The following is a 27,178-nucleotide window of genomic DNA, read 5'->3' on the forward strand; positions in this document are numbered from 1 at the left end:
AGCCAGTAATTGAACTGCTGTAGTTGATTGCCCCAGAACTGCTTTGTATGGCATACTAATTCTAAAGATAGATTCTGTACGGCACACTAGAAGTTGTTTATGCAAATCACATTCATGATCAAGAGGAAATATGCTACAAACTTTTATAAGTTGGATAAGTTTTGATTTTATCTTCTCACCAGAGAAATGGATGTAGGACTTGGGAGCTCAAAGTTTCTTTTTCTGGTAGAACACTTGATCTTTTTCTTCTTTTATTTTTTATTTCTATCATTAGGGATTCTCTAGCAGGTAAACAAACACCTACCAGCAGCTGGCTGATAATTTTGAGGTTACAAACTATCTTTTATAGGAGATTTGGCTGAAAGAAGTAATTAAAAGCATACTTTCCATCACATCTTGCATGCTTAGTTTGCATGGAGATAACAGATGTGATAAATAGTTGTCATTCACGTGGCCACAAATGAAAAATATTTTCAGGTTTGCAATTCAATTCTGAACCATTGTCTGTACCTACTCATCATGAGACTAAATCTCTGCAGCCTTCACTTGCTACTTTATGTAGTTGTGTCTTTGCATTAGAATTTCATCAGAGAATGGTCATACAGTAACAAGTCACAGCAGTATTACATACATATAAGAAAAAACTCAAGGAAGAGAGAAGGAAGAGAGAAGAGGCACTTTTTAATTCTTTACAAGCCAGGATATATCCACAGAAACACAATGAACACACAACTACAAGAATGGTTAAGTTACAATAATTGCATTCATAATTCATTCTACAATTAGACCTGTGGTACACCTGAAGAACTGATAACATCTATATATGCACGCATTGCTATTTCCTACTGTTACCATAATGTATTCTTATTTGCCATATGGTTTGAAGAGAATGGCTGCTCGCTATAGCTATAAATGGCTGACTCCATCTAGACTACTGCAATTACTGAATACCAGGTTTAGTGATTACCTTCTGATGTTTTTAACATTTTGTTCTTTGCAGAATGGTAGTTAGATACATCTCTACATGACTCCACTTTTCCATCATGCCAGACACAGCAGAGGAAATTCACAAATTCACATTAGTGATGAGGGGGTCCTTTGCAAAGGTAGTTTGGAAGTGTGCGATGTGACAGAATTTAATCACATCCATTGAATCATGATGTTGTGTTTGCAAAGCCAGGTTTTGTTTTCAAGTATTGCTCATTAGTGCTGTGTACATGTCTAGCATTTCAGCAATTGAGGTATTCAATTTTAAAAAGATGAGATTGCTCCATTCCATCTGCTGTGTAATTTAGTATGAGATTAAAACAACAATACTACACCTTTACATTATGAAATTTACATCTTGCAGTCTCGAAGTCTACTATCAAACAACTCCTTTGTACACCATTAAATTAACTAACTCCATTTGCCTGTCACAGCCAAATGCACCCCCTTTCCTTCCATTCATCAAGGGCCCTCTGCTACATCTCACTCTTCAGCTCTGGTTTCAGCTTCACCTGAACTTCCTTGAACTATAACGAGACCAAGAAGTACTATACCCAATCCCCAGATGTGATTGCACTAAACAATTAATACATATACAGACTGACAGAAGTTTGCCAACAGAAAACCATTCAGCTTAAGCTTCTACCTGAAGCCTTTCCCTTAAACAAGCCACTTATATGACCCACCCAGCCACTGGTCTCCAAAAATATATCCGTTTACAGCCAATACCTCCCTCCTCCTAAAATTATTCTATTAGATGACAAAAATCATGGAGAGGCTAGAATCTTGCCTTCCTAACCTTCCCAAGGTTCAACACGGTAAAGTAAATACACTGCCAAAGGGGCATGAATCCTTTGCTTAGGGAAAAAAAAAACCACTCTTTGCTGGGTTTCACATACATTAGCAGCAGAAAAGAGAGGAGAAACTTCAGGTACTTCAGTTTCTAGATTTAAGAATGAAATTCCCATTCATTTATCCTGGTGTAAGCTCACAAGTCATTTCCTTGAAACCTGAACAGTTATACCAGTAGAAGAGAGTCAGACCTATGTTATATATAACAAACTTCAAACCATTTCCTGAAATACGCCTATTTATATATACAGTATGTGAATTGCAAGACAACCATCATCTGGAAAACAACTTCCTCAGCTGACCTCTTTAAAGAGCCTTTTTAAGGAGGATGAAAAGGAAAAGAAGTTTCTTTTCCCTTCCTAACCTGTCAAGCACTGCTGCAAATTTCAAGAACAGATGCAGTAAGTCGAGACTTTGAGACCTTGCTGCTGTACCCTCTTTCCTCCCTCCACATCTATGAAGCAAAGGGTGCTGGTTAAGCAGGCCCTTAAAAACAGAATCAGTGCAAGTATATCAAGTAGAAACAAATTGTGGCTGTGAATCTAGTTAGGAAAGAATAGCTACTGAGCACACAACCTGTCACAGGTTCCTGAGAACAGAGAAAGTAACAACATCAGTGTTGGTCTTTGCTTCTTAAAACAGGAGAGCTGAGAGGGGGAAGAGACAGAGGAATGAAACTGGAAAAAGAAGACAGGAGCAAATACATAAGGTTCTAATCAACAAAGAAAAGATTTGTAGGACGTTAAGAGGAAAAAGGGAAAATAGCCCATCTAATTAGAACAGAACAACTCCATTACGGGAATACAGTAGTTCAACACACACTAGAGTTAAACACAGAGCCAGCACTTCCTGAACAAAGTCATTACTTCCCCAGAGCAGGTATGTTTTATCACCCCAGCACTGCAGGATTTAGTCCCAAGAGCTAGAGATGTCTCTGGGCACATTTCAGAATGTGCTCTCTGTAACTCCACTAGAGACTTAAAGTAAGCACAATTATCTACATACACAGAACACCTTATACTTTCCATCGCTCTAAGCAGCCTGAACTTTCTTAATATTTATTAAAATGAAACTCTGATCCCTTTTTATTTATACAAAAAAGTTCTGCTGAAAACAAAATTCTTCACTGCATTCTACTGAGAAAGGCTTACATCAGGCCTATGTATAGGCAATCCTTGAGGCTCCTACTGTATTTGGATTGCAAAAATACTTTCCTTTAGACACAATGTTTTTCAATTGTTAAGAGTATGTATTTTTTTTTCTAGATTCTTCCTCTATTGAAAATGCTTTGAGCTGGAATCTACATTAAACATGACTGAAACTTCCATGCAGGACTAGGCACTTTTATGTGTCATTGCAACACTGAAGTTACATACACTCATTGTATTTTGGCTACTTCAAGAAACTCAGTTTAGTCAGGCTACTAAAAAATAGTTTCAGGTGCAACAAACCCTACATGTATCTGAGGACAGCTGCATTTCCTTAATACATACCCTCCACCCCCTAAAATTTATAATATTCTCAGAGATAAATTGAAAACATTAATAAGTAAATATTGTTTATCTTTCTGCACTGGTTTATTTCCCCTTTCCAGTCCTTTCTGTATATTGTGACATGTGCCATCATTCACAAGTGTTACGATTTTTGTTCTATCTCCTGTACTATCACCTACAATCATGCAAGAAACTATAACCTTGTACAGAAATAAAGAACAACTTGGGAATGAAACACCATCCAGTTCTTATGCAGCCAAGAAAGCAGGAACTCGGAGGACTACATAATGTACAAGTCTCTGATACTGACTGGTGGTGTCTCCCAGATGCTACCTACCGGCAAAGGAAAACATTCTCCTAAGCTTTCAGTCACTATGATGGAGTGCAATTGTATATATTACCACTGTAATTAGCATATAACTGCAAGGAATATAATATTTGCTATAAATCTTTTCTCTTACAAGCCAAAAATACCAATTAATTCTGCCCTAAAGGGTCCCTCTCAGTTTTGAAACTTGCATTTTGCAAGCAGTGTACTCACTAGGCAGAGTTGTGCAGAGACATCATTAAATAGGCTGAAAAAGAAGAACAAAAGGCAGGTATTTGAAGAGACCAGAATACAACATGTAGCAGGGACCAACAGAACGGTTATTCAAGCAAAGCAATCAAGCATAGGTCTTGCACATCTAACGCACACTCTTGCTAGACTAATTTTAGTGACCGAGTATTTAACTTATCAAAAACCATAAGCCAAATTTAACATCTATGTGTCTTAATAGAGATTCATTAACTAAGTAGGCTACAAACACAGCTATGCATACAATGCAAATCATTTTAAATACTGCATATGAAGTTGTCAGTATCCTTAGGAAATAGCTATTAGTAGAGATGAATGTGCTATGAGCACTGAAAGACAAAGTTAAACACATCTAAAGGAAAAAAAAAAATCCCTGAAACTCCTGTTATTAAACTGTTACTATGGCAAGTCAATCTACTCAAAAGAAAAACCAAATCCTACACATACAGCGGGTATCTGACAGATTAGATTTGCACCCATTCTAGATACTCAATACCATTTGCCTCTACCAGTAATTGTCTGCATGTATAAATATTCACAGAATACACAACTTGGATTTTGAGAGCTTCAGCATTATTGTCAAACTCATTTTGACTTATTTTTTTCTTTGAAAACAACTGTGTCATACATCTGGCAAACTTCCTACTGCCATCAACTGCTGCCACAGATGAGTCAGGAGATGTCTACTTCACAGTCCTATCATATTCAACATTCTGTGGTTATTTCTTTTTAACATCATATACTATCTCATTCTCAAGCCAGAGGATAGCTCATCTTGTTCATATCTGCTCACAGTTCTGACAACTCCCTCTAGGTTTCCCTCTGAGGCATAAAATGTGCACACGTACATTCTCTCACATCTTTCCAAAGAAATATCCTATTCCAATCTCAGCTACCTTCCTTTAACCTCACACTCCCCCCCTTCTTTTCCTTTCAATCTCTAATCAGAAATGCATGGCTGACAGCCACCTTTCTTTCAGTCTTGCATCTGGGGATAGCCAACATGTCAGGCCCACAAAATGAACTAATTCCTTTTTCTCTCTGACTACAAACAACTCCCCTTCTCTCCAGCTGACAAATTAGGATCTTTTCTTCACATGGTTACAGTCTCTGCAAACTGCTGACAACTCAATGAGAGGCCAACTAAATAAATCATTCAAAACCAAAGAGCTGCTTCAGCTGTAAGTGACCTGAAACAGCTGGTAAATTTTTAAATGCTCACACACTCCCCTCAAAGCAAGGAAATATTCTGTATAAATAAGCAGTGGCTCTCCAAGCCTGCTGGGCTATCAGAAAGCAGGGTTCAGGAAGCAAGCACGGGAACTGGGAATCGGCAAGGATAATTAATTTCTCTTGAAGGACTGCAACACTGCTATTAATTTCCTTGAAGTGTACAGAATGTAGGAACAGACTCAATTAAAACTGATGTTCAAATGCCAGCTGTGCTTGTCTTTCAATCGCATGCTTTGCATATTGATTTTGATATAAACACATATTATGTGTTTATAAGATGATATTTTTATTGTGGAAAATCCTTTGCACAAAAAAAAAAATCATTTGGGAAAATTTTCAAATTACTGTGGATAGCCAAAACCCCCTTATGCATCTTCCCTCCAGTTATAGAGGGCAGGATGACTCACTTTGGTACCCTCAATAACACCTACCATCCAGCCACAACAAACCAAAGGGCTCACAACACCCCTGTTTTGCATCCTGCACTGCATTTACTTCAGCTTCCTCTTGTTTTCAGGTTGGATAATGGCTTCCAGAAACTTTGTCCTATGTTAGGCTACTGCACAGGCCACCTCTACTAGAGGGGCAACAGAATCTCATAAAAACGAATCAGCTGTAACAGCACAGAACTCCACATAAGCCACATTGTCTCCTCATTCTCTCTGACACATGGTTTGGTGAGTGGATAGTATCTGCACCATATTTTAGACTTGTCATGTGGAGAAGAGCATTGTAGAAGAAGTTCTAAGTACTCTGCATTTTCCCTAACATCTCCAACCTGCATGTAACAAACGCATCTCTCCATTGCAGTCAGGTACCCCTCCTGCACTCTGTGTTAGCAGAGATGCTGGAGACATCAGGGATGCCCATCTTCATAACAGAGCCTGACTGGAGGGAATTAATAGGTCAGACATAATATTACCTCAGCTGCACCTCACTTGGAAGGAGACAGTCCATATTGAAGCAAGAGACAGGAGCAATAAATTACAATTTAATTCTAAAGTCATCTCCTGCTTGGAAGGAATTCAACTACATGACCTCCACAGGCCCCTTCTAGTCTAAATTACCCTGCAACAGAGAAGCAGCATCAACAAGTACTAGTTCAATTTACCACAAATATCACAGGAAGGCTTTTTTTGTTCTTGTTGGTATGCACAGCACAACACAATGAGCATTAAGTATTGTGCGTGTAAAGCTACACAATGCAAAACCTAGTACACCTTATTTCCAAACAGAATTACTGTCACTGATTTTCAAAGAATGTCTATAACCTCACAAGAATGCTTCGAAGGAATTCTGAAGAGATCCAATGTTGCAGGAAAAAGCTTCTCCACTCTCTTACATTTCTATGCAGTTAATTAAACACACCTTAAATCTGAAGCATAGTTCATTCAGACTCTAATTCATCATACACGACACACATTAGGCAAGGTCTTGAGAAACATGAAGTAGCAGCATTAAAAAAAGAACAGTTCTGGCACAGACATGTCACTGCAGCTTCCTTTACTACAAGGTGGCATCACAAATTTACAGATGGAAATAGCTTCAGGCTTTTACTGAGAAAAAAAATCCTGTTCCTCTTAAGAATTTGGTTGAAGATAGAAACCAGCACATCATAGCTTCTTACAAAAGATGAAAATCTCTAATTCTGTGTAGCTAGAGTATAGCACAAGCAAAAAGAGAACCCAAACTGCCACAGACTAGTCAGACGAAACAAGAGAAAAAAAGATGTATTAGACTTAAAACATTCTTGCTTCTTAGTTGGGGGCCACAGTGGTAGCAATATACTAAACAGTGTGCTAACAGCTTCCTATCTGTAGTTCAAGCAAACACAACACCTGAACTGTGTGGTCACACAGGCTCCCATATGAATAATTAATTGTCACAAATGCAGTCACATCTATGGTAACTTCGCAGTTTCAAAACAAGTGATCAACGTGTCTCATGCATTTTGAAATACAAAGAAGGTAACATCATCTGCAGAATATATAGATTAAATGGGCATTCATCTCTGTATAAAAATATTGGTCCTTGGTCCATTTAAAGTAACAGACTTACAGAGTTATCTTAAAAGCATATTTGTATTTTAGACATTTTAAGCTGCACCACCATCATACTCACAGTGTGCATCTGCAATGCTAATTTTAAAACAGTTTTAAGAGCCACATGAAACAAAATAATGAATAAATAAAAACCAATACAACTCGTCTATGGCATCCCATTTATGACTAATAACCTAATTCAATCACACCCTCCACAAGGCATTTGCCTAGCAACATGTAAAATACAAAACAACTTGGACAATTTTTCTAATTTCATAACAAGTTGTATTCAATGCTGTCATTTCTGTTTCATCTTTTCTTCTTTTTTTTTTTTGAACAACCAAACATATGTAGGTGGAGCCTATACTAGGAGAGAAACAGCTGAAGCACATCTCTAAATTTACCATGAATGTATCTGGGATTCCGTATTTCTAAAGAACATGAATGCCTGAAGAAAAAGCAGTAAGACAATCATTATACACTTAAGGTATTTTATTTCAACATAATCTATGCAGCAATACATATGCAATGAATACCACATATCTGCATTATATATTAGGGAGATTGGAAGCTGATATTAAAAAATTAACCAACCAAAACCAAATACCACATAACCAAATTCTCCCCACCATATTCCCAATATAATTTAAGTAATAAACAGCAAGTATATTGGCTGAAAGTCCTATTATCGCTTCCTCATTCTTAGACATCTCATAACTTCCTAACATTAACTGTTCAGACCAGACAAATTAAAAATAAGTATATATTCCCCCTAACTTTCTGGGTTCAGGGCAGGTGTCCCATCCTACCACTGAAAACCTGCTCTTCAAATAAAAGGATGCAGAAAGCCCCTATGACAATTCCATTAAACTATTATAGATAAAAAAAAAAAAAAATCAGTTGCAGTTTTCACAAACCATTTTATTCATTTTACTTTTTTCTGTTGCATATAAAATATTGCAAAATCAAGTTTTATTTTCCAAATAAAGATAAAGCAGATGTTAATAAGCTACTTAAGCTGTTATTTCCATTCTTAACTGCCACAGTACATAGAATTTGAACTGTTAGAATAACATGCTTTGGGCCACACGCTCCCAGCATTCTCTGAATTGTCATGGATGCTCCAATTGTAAAACAAAACATCTCACAGCCTGCAATATTTACTTTGAAGGTGTTATATACTATTTCCTTATCAAAAAGCAAAAATTCCTAAAAACATTTTAAAGCTCAAGGAAGTTGTTATTAAAAGATTTATATGGTATAAATTGTCCATGGTTCTATCCCTTGAGTGTGAAATTAATGACCGAGGAAAGATTTCACAGGAACTTAATCTGAGTGCAGTGCTACTGCAAAGGATTTGCAATTTTGGTCTCTTTGCCAAATCCCAGGTATTTGCAAGCTGCTGCAGTTATTCATGCAAAGAAACAGATATTCAGCAGCGTCTAAAGCTTTTTTACATTTATATTGAACATGGAGCTCTCCTCTCTCTTATCAGTGTGTATCTAATACCTTAGGTATGGCAAGGTGGTATCTGAAATGAGCACTGGTGAAGTTCCTATTGCCACAGTCTAAAAATATTTTTGATTTCATGTTTTAATAAAAATCTAGAAATATCTTTGAGTTCTATTTGCAGCCCATATCAGAAAAAGATGCAGAATGATGAAGGTAGAGTTGAAACTTGAAGTTCAACGTGCAAGTGAATGATCAGCATTTGCATTTTAATTGCTTATGGGCTTTGTGCTCACATTTTATAACATTTCACAGTAAATTTGAAATAATGAATTCCTATTTTCCATAACACAGATATCATCACAATGAAATATATGGATCCTTTGGACAAGTAACTACAGCCAAAGCAACACTGAAGGACTGACAGGGCTATTGCCTCTAACGCGCCTCAGTTAAATGCCAGGAACACACACATACATTCACTGTGGCTCAGTCAAGCATCCTGATGCAGTGGCAACAGTTAAAAGCAAAGGCTTCCCAAACCTCAGTTATTCTACATCAGTTTCTCCTTTCCTATGCTGGTCAGAAATCTCCTCAGCTGCATTTGAAATGCAGCATCTGAGGACAAAAGCAGCCACAGCACTGCACAACAGCAGGGGAGCTGTGCACCTCCTGAATCTACCAGGGGTCCCTTCAGAAGTACACATTGTCCAACTAGAGGCCTTTCAGTGCAGCTCCTATTTAGCCCACATGGCATATTCACCCTAATCAGATGACTCGAGACTCAATTCAAATTGAAAAGGATAAATAAGTAGGGGCTTTTTGTCTTCTTTACCTCACATGAGTTTCAATAAATGTGAAATAACCAGAGCTCCAGAAGACCCTGTTCAAACACACATAGGAAGGGGCAACAAATACAATAAAGTAAACCTGCCGAAATGCCAACTTCTTGCCTTAATGGTAAAAAAAAAGACATCTTCAAAGAGAAATGGTCTAGTAGACGCCTTTTCTCTCTATATTGAAGCATCCTAATAAAACTGTACTGAAGTCACTTGACTCCAAATTAGTATCAGGGAAAGAACAGAATACGCCGTAAGAGATAAAATTTGGTATTAAACTCTTGGACATAGCATCTACCACTCCCCCCACCTTCCAAACCAAGAATAATTTTCCCTTATACCTTCTTTTCCATTTGCCAAGTTTCACTCTTTTACTCTTTCCGTAACAACAGTTAGGTGTTACGGAAAAGTGACATTTGCAGCCCTCAAACCAGTTGGATGGGGGAAAATTGAAGTGATCTCAAGGGCTGAAACTATGAAAACCAATTCGACAAAATTTGACACAGCCATGCTTTATTCTTTCTATAAAACATTCAGAATAAGGGATTTCTATTGCATTGCTGTGGTTTAGGAAAACACTGTAGTTAAGAAAAGTTTCCTTAATCACTGTTAACTTCAGCATCTGATCTACCTGGAGAAGGCACATAGTCTTGTTAAATTCTGCCTTGAAGAAAAGAGACTGGACAGAGTTAGGGGAATTCTGTGTTGAAAACTTCTTGGCAAATGGGCCATTCACAATTAGGAAGCACAAAGAAGAGAAAAGAGGAAAAAAGCAGATGGCAATTCAAAGCTTGGGGGCAGCAGGGGTGTTTTTGTTCTGGGTTTGTTTTTTCTTTTTTCCTCCAGAGTTTTTAGATATACTCTTTGAACACAAAAGACACCCATAACAGGACAGATTTCAATACAGTAAATATTTATCTAAATCTTGGGAATAGTAATTGAATCAGTATCCATAAACTACTAGCACTAACATCCTGTATTGCTTACCCCTACAGCTATATGGCAATTTATGTTTTAACTTTTGGGAAGAAGGTTTTGGTAATTCTATCCATCAGGCTAAACATATACATTCATTAATGCCATTAAGATTCATTGTCATGTTTGTAAGATCAAAACCTTATTCTATTTTTTAGTGAATTGCCTTTAAGTAAAAGTTTAGTCCAAAAAACCCCACTGTTTTCCATTACAGGGTTTACATTTCAAAAAGAATGGTTTTCAAGCACAAATATGCAAGATTAGCTTCTTTGTACCACACCTACACTACAGAACACTCATGCAAAGTATTTTCAGTCCTTTGAAACAGAGGTAGTATCTAAATTCTCCTTAAGTTCCACACTGCAGGAACTACACTGCAAAGTAGAAGCTCTGAACAGTTCAGTTAAGTATTTGAACTAAAGAACCATTAGGAATGTTAATTTCTTCTGCATTTTTAAAACTCAAGAAACTAAAACAAAAGCTGTTCAGAGAGATTATTAAGACATTCATCAAGTATTATATGAAATCTTGTGATTATTTAAATCAAAGTATCATTTCTATTTCTGCAATTAGAGGTGCAATAAAAGTCAGGGAACAGCATTTCTGAAATTTCTTTCTGAAATCCAATTTCCGAAGTGTTTTAGCTTTTTCCTTCATCTTTTTTATCCTTCCATACCTTCATCTTCAAAAGCTGATCACAATTCATTGTATTGTAAGGTACTCAAAACCCACTTGTGATAGTAGTTGAATACATGATATCAGATTGCTCCTTCAACAAGAGGGCAAAGCTCATTTTAATCACAAAACTTCACCAGAACACATCCACATGAGAATGTTACCCAGAGCATAGTCTAATACACTTAACATATTTTTCTTACCTGGGTGTGAAGGAACTCAGGTTAGGTCCTTATTCTGAACAAGTTCTTCTTAGACTGACTCAATAGTTCTGACTGCAGATTTGTACAAATTAATAGAAACATCACATACATCTATACAGCAATAACTTATCTCATTGATTTATTTTTAAACACAAGACAAGAGATATCATTGAGCTTAATTTTTGAAATACCTGAAAAGTATATTCCCTCTCTTGCCAAAGCTTGTAATGTGGTTCCTCTCAACTGCTAACCAAGAGAAGCAATTCCCTTATAAATTTATGAATAAGGGAATTACACTGTGTGTAATTCCAATCTTCTCAGTCACAGTTGCTTTTTTCCTCTAGCAGTAGGAATACTCAGAGATGAAATAGGGGAAGGACCCATGGAGACCACCAACAACTCTGAAATCCTGTTAAACCACTAACAATACCAAAACTAACAGACCCTGACAGAATAAGCTCATAAACAGAAAAGACCAGGGACTAAGCTGTGGGGCACTGTAGCTCCCTTTGTACGTAGAATTCCCTGTACTCTCCAATGACTGACAGAGAAAGTTTTCATTTTCAAGATGTTCCAGCTGGTAAAGAGGGAGGACTTTAATATCCTGCAACTTAAAGTTCCTTTCCTTAAGACTTAATTCTCAAGAAAAAAATAAACAACTACACAGAGGTTGAGATTTTGCATCTTCCTCTGCCACAAGCAAAACCAAATAACTACTTTATAAAATCACCCCAGGAGCATACACGACACACTGTCATCATTTTAAGTTCAGGTACAAAACCACATCGTAACAACATAACAATCCACATCTCTGGCATTAATTCTACAGTCACATAATTTCTCCCCCCTTACAATAAGGAAGAAAAGGGTTATGGTGCCCACTAGGTTATGATGTGATGGATCCTTTACAAATAAGCTCTTAGAAGATAAAAAAAATTAGTTTAACTACCATGTAGAACATATGCCAAGTCCCATTTGGATGGCAGTTGTTTCAGAACAAGTGATAAAGATTGTACAGTCCCGTCTTGATTTTTTTTTTCCATGTTTGATGGTTTTTTTACAGGTAACAAGGAAACGAGGACAGGTGAGAGAGAATGCCAGTTCTCCCCAGTTGATGGATGTAGCTGGTCTGTAGCAAAATCACAGAACATATGCAAGGCACACACAGAGCACAGAGACTGCTTATGTTGTGTGGTGACCTAAGCCACCAGGCTGAATGGAGCAAGTTCCCAAGAAACTCTTCATGGAAAATCCTCCTGTCACTCTCAGTGTTGCTTATTTTTAACATATGATCATCAAGCAGTGATGCTCAGGCCACAGAAAGTCCCAAAATAAAACTTACAAGTCTGAACAAGTGTCCTATAGCTCAGTAAAACAGCCCAAGCTTTCCCATTCCCCCTCCAAACCCATCTGTTCACATGGCCAACACAGGACTCAGGACTGCTGCAGCAGTGTTTCCATCTGCCTTTGCAGGACAGCTATACTAGAGAGTGACGCTCAGCACTCAGGAAGCTGCTTCTACCTGCTCATGTTGCTGCCATGGGCAAAACCAAAAAAGAAGGATTTAATCTCCAAAGGAAATTTGTGTTAAAATATTCAAGGAACAGACAAAGCAGAAAGGACTGGCTCTAGAACAGCTGTTTCTCAAGGCCTCAACCTGTAAGCACTACATTTTCCTACACATGAGGAAAAATTCAGCTTTGGTTTTGACTATGCATTAATTAAGAGATGTGTGACACAGACAATATGGACTGTTACTACAAATGGGTGCGGATAATCATTCTGCCTTGTTCTGATGCCTGTTGTATCAGTGTAACTTCATTTCCTGCAGACGGATGCACACTTCATAGATTAGCCCACCCAGTTGCGAGAGTCCCATTTGCATCAGAAAAGTGGTATTCAGATCTGCTCTTAGAAAAAAATCTTCATTATTGTTAATTTTATGGTTATATTCAGATTTATTTGCGTAACACAGCCATGTAAAAATAATACTGCATTAGTTGCATACTTCCCTAGCAATGTCTGTGATGGTTCCAGTTTAATTTAAAGCATGTAGAAGAGGGGACTCTCTGGGAAGCTGCCAACAATAATACCCTCCCCTGCACGTTAAGCAAATAGTTTGTTTCCTCCACAGGAGACAGATCAATACTCAAGAAACTAAAACAAAACCAAGAAAAGCTAAAAGCTTAGTCATGTAAATCAGGGTGGAGGAAAAATGAAAGAAAACTCCTCATTGGCATTCTACAACTTCTGCAGACCCCCATGGCCCATTAGCTAATTTCTATTAAAACACACAGCTCTAGAATAATAAATGCCAGTGGCACATTTCTAAAGGTTTGTGGCAACTGAAGTAAACATGTCCCTGTTCCCAGGACACCAAGAGACAGAAAATTAACCAGAGGTTAACTGGGTCATTAGCTAGAGCACAATAAAGGTCACTGCAGATTTAATTTAGTTTGTATTCAGCTAAAGAATCAAATACAGCAACCAGTTCTCACAGCAGGAAAACAAGTAACTTATCAGCATGTTAACGTATCTTGGATACCGAGGCACCAAGTCTGTCATGATTCATACCACTTTTAACTATTTCACATTAGTTTGATGGAACAGAGTACAGTGTACACACATGCAAACAATTTCAATGGTTCTGAATGCAAGTACACAAACACACACAAATACCAAATAGCTGACATTGGATACAGTCTGCTTTTTTGCCTTTTTAAGAGTTGAGGGGTTTTTTATACACTGGAAAACATTAAAGGAACTCAAAAAAGAGGACTTGCAAGAAAGTAACTAATACATGAGTCTACAAATGTTATATGGGTTAAGAAAAAGCCCAAAACACTGGGGTTTAATGGGTCTGAACAGGATCTAAATAACACATGCACAGGCATTGTGCCTCAATAATCTTTTTTATGAGCAAAATATCGCAACAGCTGTAACAGCAAGAGCTCAATAGCTGAAACACAGCAAAAATTAACAGTATTCAAGAGATTAGACATTTAGAGCCAGTTTGTATCCAACAGATTTGCATCATTTTAGGGAAGTCTGCACTAAAGAAGAGGTCTCAGGAAGACTGCACAAATTATTAAAGCTGTAGCTTTAATTTTAATTTTAATCTCGTTTAATGACGAGACTACCAGCTTTGTCTGTTAGGAGTTCTAAAACTGCCCTAATCCATGGCTGCTGTCATGTTTGAAGCAAGTCACCTGTTCTTAACACTTTCTCTTTTGTCCTTAAGAAAAAAAAAGCCAAAACATCAGAAGTGGCTGCAGAGAAGATGCACCCGTAATCACACATCGGAACTGAAGTACCTGAACAGTGAGACTGTGAGGGTCAAAATTTTAGGTGTTATCTGAACATTTTAGTGCCAGACATTAGAGATGAACTATTTTTCTTCAAAGAGGCTATTATAAAATACTACCTTTTCATTTAAATAATAAGCAAGTATAAAGATTCAATGTCAACCAACTCCTACTCAGTCTAAAATCCAAAGTTAGTGCAAAACAAGTCAAGGTTAAATCAGTGCTAGACTTGAGAATAAGTTTGCCAACACAAGCACTGTATTCTGATACAGGCCAGTATCCAGTGACCACAACACCCAGCAAATAACTTAAAGTACATCAGTCAATCACAAAGCAAGTATCTCTTTACCAATAACTGTTCAATTTTCAAAGTCATTCTGCTTCAGTACTGCAACTTCATCTAAATTGCATTTTTAAAACTGCATGTAATTAATCAAGGCCTGAATTATAGAATGAGAAAGCAACAGCTCTATTTGTTCAAACAATGTATTTGTGCACAGCAACACAAGGTCTTTTCTTGTTCAGGAAGCATCAACTGAAGAGGGGGGAGGAGAAAATTCTCCATTACCTTTAGTAAGGAGGTTTCAAACACTTCCTACTCAGCAGCCAAAGGAATGATTTCTGCACACCCCAGCCAAGCACTGCAACAAACCTATCTGATGATCCAGTTGTCCTATCTCCTTGTAGCTCTCTGAACAGACATTTCCATTTACAGCAGCTACATTTCTTACTTTGGCTGGGAACATTTTTCCACCCCCATTCTAGCTGAATATCCAGGTAGCATCTTTCCCACAGCACACACCTAGAAATCTCCCAATAGCTCCGCTACATAAGCACAACAGGTCCCACACAAGCACCCACCTCAAATAAATAACATCAACGAATATACTGATCTTTAATGTCACCAGTCCTTAAATCAGACTATAATCTTAACAGTAGGTAGGCACTGTAAATCAGCACCTAAAGTCCTGGAATGGGATCAGCAGACACCAATGGTGTGTACCAAGAACAGCACAGACAGCAGAAAAGACCAAAAGCTTCAAACTTTGCTTTTTGTTTCAGTCCTTTCATGCCTAACTTCTTGTAAAGTTTCTTTTAAAACATTTCCAGTTTTACCTCCAAAAGTTATTATTTTGCAAGAGCATCTGTTTAAGAATCTTAAAATTGTCCCTCCAGTAGTCCAATTACAGTGACTACATAACTGGGTTCTACATCTTCTCTATTTTATCCCCTATACAAGCATTATCATTCTCTAGCATCTGCATTCTGGAACAATAAAGTGATTCTTTGAATTTATTTTTCACTGGTAGCTCTCACAGGCAGAATAATGTTAAAACAAGCAACTGTGTACCCCATCTCCCTCCTTAAATATTTTTCCACCTGTGTCCCAGTACATAAGCTTTCATAAGTATAATCAGAACCACGCAATTTTCCTCTAAGCCACTCAAAAACAAGTGTCATGATGATTTTGTTGGGTTTTTTCCTGTCTTGGTAATATTAAAACAGGCTATGACGTGTGTTTTCAGAGACAACTTGAATCTTCAGATTAAAGATTAATAATGTATCACAGATGCTGATGAATGCATGATTCATGAGAGACACAAATGCCAAGTTCTATTTAAAGCTTTATATGGCCATGAATAGAACACCAAGATGTGTGTATATATATATATATATATATATATATATACACACTGGAAAGCAAAATGAAAAAGGTGCAATTTGCTAGAGAAAAAAAAAACAACACCTGCCTGCACAGGGATGTGAGATCATGTTGTGCACAGCAAATTGTCTAAGCAGCCAATATACTAACAAAACACTGCTCAGAAGAAATAAAGCTGCCAAGCAACAGTCCAGTATTCGACAGCAGCCGTAGTTTGGGTCAGAGAAGTTTGCATGTCATGTAAATGGCCTCACTATTTGGCTACTGTCATAAAGCTCCACTGGTTAGAACGTAACTGATCTCATGAACCAGTTAATTCTATCTTGCACAACTATAGAAAAGCTCAGAAATCTGTATCTAAGCAGTTCCAACAACAAAAGCAAAATAACACTCTCTGGTTTTGCAACTTAAGCATAATGGATTTTAAGCCAAATGTGTCCAGAATGGGATGAGAAGGAACAAACAAATAAACAAAACCAAAGTAAGAACTTGAAGATATTTTTTTGGCTGAATTCTCTACACTAAGGGTTTTTTGTTTTGTTTTGTTTTTTTTTAAAGATTTTAGTATGAGCATGAAGCTTTCACAGAATTTAGAGACATATAGCACCTGCTTCAAGAGCTTGCAAAGCCAGTATTTTCCTTGTCTGCTTCCTGCAGAGATACAAAAATGTGGCTCAGGAATTCTCTTGCTGAAAGTCACACCAAGATTCTAATTAAAAATCAAAATAAATAAATAAAATCAATGTTTAACTAAACTATGTACTATCTGTTCTACATCCAAATGATGCTGATCTCGGTCTTATATTTTCTGCAATTTATGTGCCAAGAATAGGATTACTGTAATCTAATTATCAAATCCTACTTCAGAAGCAAAATGACAAGCTCATATGTGCAATAAATAGTTTCACCTAGCAGGCTTCTACTACAAAGGACAGCTGATATGTTCAGAGGCTTCCACTTAAAGTGCAATAGCTTTTCTATCAGTGTTTTCTACAGAATACATGCTCCCAAAGTAAAGAGGATAATACAGAACATGTTCAACATCTTTTCTTTTAAGAAGAGATAATATAATGGTACAAGTAAAGTTGGACTATTTCCTTCAGAACATGATGCAACACTAAAGATACATTTAGGCAAGAGAAGCCTGACAGCTACTCTTCCTAAGGCTACTGTTAGAGCAGCAGCAGAATGTGGGATCAAAGGTTCAGAGGAAGTTACTTCCTCAGCTGCTGATTTTCGCCTCTGTGTCTGCCAAATACAAAGAGGATAACTACAACAAAGACCTTGAACACTGTTTTGCAATGTCACTGGTTATTCTAGGTCATAACCTTTCTAGAGGTAGCCTGAGTTCACCCAAAAGTAAGTTAAGTCTAATTCCTAGAGGACAAGATTTTGACGCTTCCCCCCCCCGCCCTTCCCCCCCCCCCCCCCCGATCATGATTCACTTCTGACTGATTCCTCTACTGGAAACATTCCTTCAGCTTGTCAGAATAGTGAAGTGCTGGATTACACAATACAAGTTTCTGAGAAGCTGACATATGCTCAAACATTTCATTTTAATTGCCTTGAACTTAACAAGCTTAGTTTGTGTTGTGCAAAATAAACTAAAACTAGACAGATCGCTTTCTCTTAGTGCGTAAGGAAGGGATGAGGAGTAGAACTCAAGAAAGTGGCATATTGTGCTTCAGTGTTTTCAAATCCTGATCTGCAAATTGGTTTAGCTCATTCTAACTGAGACCAGCTCAGCAGCAAAAAAATTAGAAGTGTGATCAACAGTCAAATGAAGTGAGTCACCAAGACAAAGCCCCAGAGGGGATCTTTTTAAATCAGCTTCTGGAATATATTTTAAAACAGACCAGATATTTGAAAGACATTTAACTGCCTTTACCTATGATGCTTTCGAATTTTATTTCAGCTTTGTGTTTGCTTGGGTTTTTTTGATTGGTTGGTTTTTAATTCAAAAGCATAAATAGAAATTCACTTAATATTACATCATGCAACCTCCTCATTCCTTAGGATTTAGGATGTATGCACTAAGCCCCAAGGCCAACAAGATACTTGTAGGTATATGGCTGCTAAAGATGTCTGGAAGGACAATTAGCACACTGGAAAATTCAGACCTTGATTTAGGTTTGCTTTAAATCAACATCACTTTCCAATAGTTTGGAATCTCATCTTTTTTCAGATGTAGAAAAAGGAATCAGCTTCTTAGTTTACTACACTGAACCCTGACTATTTTAAGATTTTTAGTCACACCCTGTTTCTATCTCACACTGCACATCAAGAATTAAAAGCATGGGTCACTGTTCACAGACGACAGACTAATGTTTTATTGCTCATCATTGATTAGATCTAGAGGGCTTTCCTGAAGCAACTGTTCAATCCATGCAGCTCTCCTGAGCATGCCCTACTTAGCCCCCTTTTGTTACCTGTTCTTTAAAGCTCCAGAGGTTTCAAGCCTCTTTCAAAATATTTATTCCATATTTGCAAATAAAAAAGTTCTAACTCTCCAGCCTTAGTCTCTAGTGAAGCTTAAGGCCATTATTTCTTGTCCTGTTTCCAGTGAATCAGAAAAAAATTATTCCCTCACCACCAGAGTAAGGCAAAAAAGTTACTGTTATTCTTTCAACATGTGAGCAGCTAGTGTCATCTCAAACCTGCTAAAGAAATTAAATCAGACTATCTCCGTATTTGCAGCATGCGTAATTTTTAATGCAACATTTCTGAAATGGTTTTCCTCACATCATTGGGGACACCATGACTTGACTGCATTCATTGGTAAAATTCACATTCTTCTGTAAGTCAGTATTTCTCGTTTGATTTCACTGCTCCTTTAGAAAACAAAACCTATTCTGGAAGGCTTTCAGTGCATAACAACTTACATGGAAAATGTGTATTATTTCAGTGAAAATTCTTAACTAGCCTAGTTTTATATGCATATAGATATGAAAATAACATGTATTATCTGTCATGTACATAAACCTCCCAGCTGCACTTACTGTGCTTTGGCTTATGCTGCAGAGCTGTCCTGAGGCACACAAACAGGACACTTTCTGGATGAAGAAAATAAGCTGGAAGATATACCTTAGAGGCCCACTTAAAACCTACTACAAATGTGAATTCAAACTCAGCTGAAAGGACCAGACTAGAACTGGTATAAAGACCACAAAACAAAAAGCAGGGATGTCATGCGCTCAGGACCAACAATCTTGCTCTGCTGGCCTGCTTATATTGTGTTATTTAGCAGTGCAGAATAGCATCCAACTACACATTAGCTGATGAAGGATTAGCATTTAGCATACACTAACATGTAAATCAAGAGTTCAAATTTAATGTTAATAATTTCTCTGCTTTTGATACAAAGTTTCCTTGCCACATAGGCAGTCTCCATTAAATCTCTTCACATATGCAGTTAAAGCAAGGGAGTTACCTAGCTTACCCACCACAGCAGTCACAGAAAACATTGGAAGCCTTGGAAGTTCCAGCTTTGCCATCTTTTCTCACTTGGTTCTCTAAATAACTTAAAACCTGTAACACATGCACACCCCTTTCAGAAATTAAGATTATGAATATACTACAAATCCTTTGTTTTCCCTTTCTATAGGCAATGCCTTCCATTACCAGAAAACATTCTTTCTGCTTTGAGATGTCATTCATCAGAGTTGTTGCTTTAGCCTGGCTTCTGCTTGACTGCTCACTCATAGCTCCAAAAATTCCTGTAGTGTAAAGGCAGGGTCAGCAGTTAACAACTGCAAAACTACATTATACACCCCCCAGAAAAATCTACTCTTTTCTTATAGTGGTAGAAAAGACTTATTTTATCTTTAACTGTCTGAAAACAAATTTTAAAACATCAGTTTCATTTGATAACCTCACAGGGTTATTCTTTAAGACTAGGACATTTTATTTCCTATTTAGTTATCTTCAGAAGTCTTCACAGACATTATTAAAAGCCAAGATTACCCTGGTAGATCAGTAGATTGGAGAGAATAAAATAACAGATACCAATTTGAAGGTAGCTTAATTTTGAAATTCCATTTGGACACCTAATTGGTCTAACTTGTAGAGCTCTGTGCTTCCCGTGAAATCAATACAATACTTAACTGATATTTCAGCTCCCCTTAAAAATTTAAACAGAGATACCCAAATGTATTAAGCATACAACACCACATTAACATCCTGTGTAAAAGCTAATTCCAAGAGCGTGGAGAAACTACAAATCCAGAATATCTGTTTCCACAGATCACAGCTCAGTTTAGAGATACCCAAATAGCTCAAAGTAATGAAGCCATATTAGCACCAAGGTAAATGCAGAGCTCTGCTCAGGCCACTAACATAGGGACACTACTTTCAGCACTTGAGGAATCTCACTTGGAGCTAGCTTAGTTGCGCTGCATTCCACAGAGCAGCTGCATCCCTGACAACCCACAGGTAAGAAGGGTAAGGGTATCCAAGTCTTCAAGGTTATATCTCCAGAAGTAGACAAGCACCAGTGGGGGCAGAAGGGAACACAAAAAAATTGCCAGGGGACACATTACTATTGAACACAGTGCTGATACTCTCCTCTTCCTCCCCATTACAGAGCTTCCTAGCAGACAGCATCACCAAAAGACATAGTATTTTTTGTCCCTTCCCAGAGACATTTCAATGCATCTGTGGCAAATCAGGAAATGGGATTTGAGGCAATGAGTCCAACATATGGATGTTGGTTAGATCTATGCTAGAGATTTTTCTATGCAAAGGAATTCCTTATTTCTTGCCTTAAAGCAAAATAGGAATGGCAGGGGACTAGAAATAGCCAAGCATCTGGCCTAAAGCTAATTATTTCAGAAGTATTTGAATAATAGCAAATCCAAGAATCAGACACGTCACTCTTAATTCAGTCAAGTCCTGCTGCTGGCTCTGAACCCACCCTAACAAATTCAAGTAAAAGTATCAGTGAGAAGAGAAAAGCCTCACTGTTTAGCATGAGGCTTAAAATTGTCAGTGATCAGAAACGACAGCCTCAGGGAACAGTAGGAGTGAAAACTTCAGGCAAGGAAAGCCTGCCCTGGAACTCTAGAAGTTCTGAGTCCAAATTCCTAATGGAATTCATCTTGATAGTTGATGGGCAGAGGTCATCTTGTCTGCAAATCAGACAGCTGACTGTCCAAGTGTAAACAGTACCTTCTGCTCATGGATGAGACCAAGAAAACTCACATTACACTGGATTCTTGCAAAGAATTAAAAGCTACCTAAGAATCTGGAGACACTTTCTTTGCCTTTGGTTACACTGGCTTCACCTGTGGCAAGCGGTTTTTGGTTACACTGGCTTCACCTGTGGCAAGCGGATTTTCACCTACCAGGTATTTGACTGAAAATGGAACCAAAGAACTCCCTGCAAAGACAACAGTCATGCTTCTGCTTCAGGTGCCTGCGTACTGAAGCTCCATTTCATCCTATGTAAATTAGGGTCTTATGTTGCAAGCTGAACTGGAATCTTTCTGGCAACAATTCTGCATCCATAAAAGCAGCAGGCTGAAACTCACCAGACCTTTAAGCATGTATTAGGTTTCCCTGTTAATTAAGGGGTTTAGGGTTTTTGGCATTGAAGAATTTATTTTATTAGCTCTAAGAAACAGATATTTCAATCTCTAGAAGACCAGACCATACTGAAAGATTACAGATTTTAAGACAATCTCCATAGCTGCACTCTTCCTTAGATCAATGATGTACACATACTTCCTCATTAACACCACCCATATTTCTACATCAGTGCAATGGGCATGAGAATTTAAGGAGTTACCTGGAACTCAGTCCCCTGTAGCTCCTCAAAACCACTGCAGAAATACATGTTTTAATGCCTTGAGAAGAACTAGGAAGTTTTCCTAAAGGAAAAGTCATAAGGCAAAACATTTTCAGTCGTAGAGCATTGCATTTATAGCACTGTGTTACTTATCTTAACATCATAATCATTCAACAAATCCAAGAGCTTCAGACTTTGCTTCTTCAAAATGATGTTAAATAAGCCATTGAGTGATATAAATGCAGCAGTTGGGGTTTTGGGGTTGGTTTTTTTGCATTGTGATTACAACAGCTTTTAATAAAGTCAGGCCCGTATTCTTGTATCCCATAATTATTTTTCAGATACGCCCTCAATCATTCACATGATAAATGCAATACATTGAGTTATGAAGAGTAAAAACATATCCCAAAAAGGGGGCTTAAACACTTTTACTGCGGGGTCCTCCACACCATGCCAATCTCAGTCTGGGAACACCTGCCAGGTAAGCAGTAACCTGATATAAAAGAATATTCAGAAGCCAGCATCATTTTCATGGTCCTTTAGCAAGTCACCTGAGATTTCCAAGATCAAAGTGGAGAGTTTCCAGTTTTATTTTATATACTATCTAAGGGAACCTTCTCAGAACCCTTCCTCATTCTAAGTCCTTGCTTCCACACAACAAGTTTACTAATTCTGGGGGGTAGGGGAGAAAAAACAAAAGGAAAAGCCAAAGAGGACATGGTATGCAGTGGAAAGAAACAACTAACTCTAGCATGACTGTGGCAAAATGATGGAAAATCCCAGCTAGCCACTACAGTAAATTTCTGTTCTAACAAATTAGATATCCCTTTTACCTTTCCACAACTCAGTCCTGTCACAGGAAGATTGCTTAAGACTCCACAGATAGACAAAACTCCCACTTGGTTTTAAGACTGGGCCCTATGAAGGAGGCACTGGGTTTCTAACAATCAGCTGCTCCCAGTAAGCATCTTGAACACTTCAACTACTGTCTCATCATCACAGACGCAATGCAGGCAAATGCAGAAGATTAATAAAAGTAGAGATATCAACATGATAATGCTGGTACCTAAGCCTTTGCCCCGAGATCCAAAAACAACAACAAAATTAAGTACACACATGATGAAAGAAACACAGTTCTAACATGAGGAAAAGTTATTGAGCATCAAAAACTCTGCTGGCTGGCAAGGTAACATTATTTCAGACAAGAGCAAAAATATATTCTTACCTTGCAGTACAACTGATAGTAGCAAGTTTTCCCTTACAGATTTTATATACATACATACAAAGTCAAGCAGGAGTAAGTACTGCAAAGAAGTACAGGAAATGTGTCTCTCAACAAATCTCTACCTAGGTTATAGCAGATTTCCTCTGTGTGTACACACACATTTCCCTTTCCTTAATATCATACCAGAGAAAATAAGAAGAAAACAACTTAAAATCCTGCTTTAAGTTAATGTTTATATTTGCTGAGAAGACTGGTATCAGTGCCTCTTCCATAAGACATCTTTATAATTAATATTTAAGACACCACAATGCTTCTGCTCACTACATTACCCACAAATATCACTTTTAGGGTCTTACTAGTCCTATCATGATGTTGATTTTCGCCTCAGCTAGTTTTAAAGTAACTTTCCTTGATACTATAAGCAGCCTGAAAATAATCAAGTGCTGCAAACCCAAGAAGTTGAACCCAATCTCAGGTGGTTCTGTCATAGCCATCTCTGCCACCATAGCTGCACTGTCTCCGTTAGGTATCAGGAACATGTGATCAGAGATAAAGTAAAACAGAATCTACAATATAAATATACTCATCCTGGTAGTGACACTCTAAGATTGAGAGATCAGGTCTAACTCAATTTGGTATGAAACACAAACCTAAAATAAGTCTTCTATAACTGAAGGAGTTACACATACAGCAGAAATGCTTCAAATATCAAAAGACTCAAAAGACCACTTACTCAAAGAACTCTGTACAGAAATTTGAATAAGTGGGATCTGATAAAGCCTTGGAATTGATTTATTTTAAAACTTAACATGCACTACTACAACTCTGCAGAACACTGATGGAGTGATAAGGGGTTCTAATAAGTAAATCACACTTTTTAAATAACCATGTGGGAGCATTGTATACTTACACCTCAGCAATCCAATGAAGTATAACCTGATCACAGAGGGGTGATCCAAAAAAGAAGGGATCCCTGGAGTTCAGCCCACCTACACCTTTGGTCCATAGGAAACAGGAAGTGTATAGAGCTCTTCTCCCTTTCTGATTCTCTTCAGCATTTTAAATTTTTCACAAGGAGCCTCAATTTCACTGGGTACTCTATTTCTGTTCTTTGAAATACCGAGTTCATACTATTAAGCCTATTAAGGACCCCCTGCTCAAGATCACCAGAAACAAGTCACACAACACCCTACTTTCTAAGAAGACAGAAGAGAATACACAGGCTTTCTTAAGGTCTTGGGTCTTAAATGAAGAAGAAATTCTGTTTGGCTTATCATCTAATTCCAGGAGACTAATTCAGTCTTTCCTTGATGGGGCATTAATTATTTTAGATCGTAGATCATTTTACTGCTTTCTTTTAGGTTCCTCCCAGGGAGTTCCTGTGTTATGTTTTCAGGATAGATCATTAAGAGGAAAAAATGCTGATATTTGACAGCTCCCAAAAATATGGCATGAAAAGCAGATCTTCCATTTCCACAAATATAGCCAAAGACTTACATGAGGGAAGTGTTTCATTTCAGGCCAAGGTGCTCTGTCCATCTCCTGGTACCAAAGTGTCTTGGGGCACATTTTCTTTCCTTTGACTTTCCTGCAGAAGTCTTGTAAATTCAGGCTCTGTTCACATTCCATTCCCTCTTCTCCCTTTTCACATTTCAACAAGTGTTTGTTTAACAAAAAAAAAAAAAACAAAACAAACAAAAGTCTTCACTTGGACAATTCTGCTGTGCTGGACAACATTTTCTTAATACACTTGTTTCTGAATCAGACTTACAAAGTTCAATATAGAGTGCTACATCTCAGCTGCACCCAAATAACCACAGACATATCAGAGTGTGCTTGGCTGTTTATTACATTGGCATACATCAGACTACAGGCCTTAATAGCTTGGGAATCATATCCTAAAAGAATTAGCAAGATTTCACATTCAAGAACAGAGGTATCGGACATTTCAGCCAGTGGAATTATCAGTCCCATCTTCTGGTTTTGTGTTTTGGATTTGGTTTTTGGGGGGGAATTATTTGTGGTTTTATTTGTTTGTTTTTTCTTTGGTTGTGTTTAGATTTTTTCTTTGTTTTGTTTGTTTTTTTATATATCTTTAATAACCCTATAGGGTTGTTATTCACAAATCCAGCTTCCAGAGGAAGGGAAAGGGATATTGTTAGTAGCTAATCAAAAGTTAAATCTTTAAGCCACTTTTAAGCTTAAAAAATTTAGTATAACTTAATCTAATTACTGTTCTAGTAAAGATTGGCAAAAAGTTTTACAATCTCTGAAAATTATTTTGGTCATTATGAAAATGATAACTATCAAGTCTCTCTGGTTCTTTTTGACTCAGCAATACCATAAGATAAGAGCAGGATGAGCTCCCAATTTAGTTTTAATGTTTGAGAGAACAGCAACTTCAGCCATAGTTTTAATGAGATAAGCAGCAGTGGCTCAAGTACAGTTCTCAGTCCCCACTGAGAACATTGATGTGGAAGCCAGAAAATTTACTCAGGAACTGCACCAAGTAACAAGCAAATGCATCGTACTGCTGCAGCTTTAATGTCCTGAAGCTGGCAATGTTAGCACTCTAACCTGACACTACAAATCCTTATATAGTTACAAACATACAGAGTAAGAAAGTCACAAGATTTATCTGAAACTAGATTAAGCCTTTCCCTAAAACCACGGTAAATAGATTCATCAGTTAACATGCAACTTCGTATTAGACGTACTCATCTGATGCAAAGGGACTTACTGCATGAGCCCCTACTTTAATCTCTTGCATATCAGATGATTAAAAAAAGTGAACTAAAGCTGTTAATAAGAAAATCACAAGACAGACTCAAAATTATCCAGAAGATTATAGAAGTTAATTGAAGCTACAGCACTTTTCTACAGTTACTGCTGGAGTACTTGCTTAACAAAACCAGGACAAATCCCAATTCAACATCAGCGCCTGAAAGAAAGGAAGAGACACCAAGATATGCGTTAAGTATGTAAACTAGTCTCTGGTAGTCTTTAAGGATATGAAAGGAACATAATGAATCCTTAATTGCTTAAAGGGAACATTTTTGTCTTGCCAGAGGATGGATTTCCAAAGAATGATATTTACATTTTCCTACAACCTATAATTTTCTCATTCATTATTTGTCAGGGCCCCAAGACCTTTCACTGCACATAGGATGTTTGCATGTGTTTAATGATCCTTTTACCAAACAAATGTCACAGTCTGAATGAACAAATTAGTTAATATCGCTGACGTTGCTAATTTAACACCATTAATATCACAGCGCATGCAGCTACAGAACCTACAGGGTCTTGTATAGTAGCAAAGCTCTGTTGTTTCCAGGTCTCTTCTCCAGCAGACAGCATGGAGAAGATAACCCACACATCTATCACATGCAAGGAAATTCAATAAAATGTTTAAAGATTGCTTTGACTCTGTAGTTAGACTATCAGACAAGTGTGACTAAAGAGATCATTTGATAGAGATTTAGAGGCATTAATTGGAGCTCACTTACATACACTCTTACAGCTGCCTCCACTTTTATCTGTGTGCTGGGATTTGGAGCAGTCAGAAAAGAATCCAAGTGGATCACAGAAACAAATGCATCATAGTATTTCTATCTAGTTCAGCAAGATTCAAAGATTTACCCAATGAATGAAATGGCAGAAGATACATTGCAGTGTTATCTTCAGTTTCAACTATGCCTTTTCTTCCTTCCATATGCACAACTGAGCTACATTTTGTAAAGTAATTTGTCTTCACACACTGTCTATGAATAAAAGCTTTCTAAGAGCAAAACCATATTATTTTTCTGTATGTCACTGAACTCTTCTACACACTTCCTCTGACAAAGTATGACATAAAGGAGCCAGATTCTTTTGCA

At 37.5% G+C, this 27,178-nt stretch overlaps 2 protein-coding genes across 4 annotated transcripts in view; one reads left to right on the top strand and one right to left on the bottom strand.

The window, feature by feature from the left end:
* Positions 1-27,178, bottom strand: part of SULF2 (sulfatase 2) — a 147,899-nt gene that overhangs the window by 114,314 nt on the left and 6,407 nt on the right. The window contains exon 1 of one of the 3 annotated variants that reach the window (XM_061441565.1): positions 19,733-19,756. The exons of the other annotated variants lie outside the window; for them this stretch is intronic. The gene's annotated coding sequence lies outside the window, so the exon portion shown is untranslated. Of the gene's footprint in view, positions 1-19,732; positions 19,757-27,178 lie in introns of those variants that run through there. 3 annotated transcript variants of the gene reach the window in all.
* Positions 1-27,178, top strand: part of LOC133262661 (WAS/WASL-interacting protein family member 1-like) — an 80,650-nt gene that overhangs the window by 46,844 nt on the left and 6,628 nt on the right. The gene's annotated exons all lie outside the window — the stretch shown is intronic.

Source organism: Pezoporus flaviventris, unplaced genomic scaffold (assembly GCF_033815535.1).
Source record: "Pezoporus flaviventris isolate CSIRO_AGI_PZ_B2104156 unplaced genomic scaffold, CSIRO_AGI_Pfla_v1 ptg000213l, whole genome shotgun sequence".
NCBI classification, from domain to species: Eukaryota; Metazoa; Chordata; class Aves; order Psittaciformes; family Psittacidae; genus Pezoporus; species Pezoporus flaviventris.